Genomic DNA, 507 nt, shown 5'->3' with positions numbered 1-507 from the left:
TTTAACCTTTAAAAAAGATCTCCATTTCATTCTAGAATATATTGTTCCTTGCAGAAAGACTCATTGTTTTTGCTACTAACACTGAGATGTTAGTGCATGCATCTCTAATCTGTATATATCTGATTATTACTAGTCATAATCAGTTGCACTTGGATCCTTGGCGCCTGTGTATGTCCATAAAGTCATCGGGTAGATTTCAATGGTAACGTTTATCACCTGTACTAATAACATGACACAGAACATCCCAAACCATCTTAATCAACTATACACCCACTTCCCAGTTGGCACCCTCCCATAGCCTCCCTCCCTCCACTAGAGCCCATATACTCTGTTATCCCTGCTACTGTCTGCTGTGTTGTTGGCACCCCCAGCCATTCTCCACTACTTGCCATTCTGGTGAATCTAGTCAGCCTATCTAGAAGTCTTTATTTTAGGAGGGTCAGCTGTTCCTCATCTAGCAATAATCAGCTGTCAATATTCCTTTAGATAAGATTGGGGTCTGCTGTT

Source organism: Nannospalax galili, unplaced genomic scaffold (assembly GCF_000622305.1).
Source record: "Nannospalax galili isolate Female #2095 unplaced genomic scaffold, S.galili_v1.0 scaffold312, whole genome shotgun sequence".
In the NCBI taxonomy this organism is placed as follows: Eukaryota; Metazoa; Chordata; class Mammalia; order Rodentia; family Spalacidae; genus Nannospalax; species Nannospalax galili.
This window is presented reverse-complemented; position numbering follows the sequence as displayed.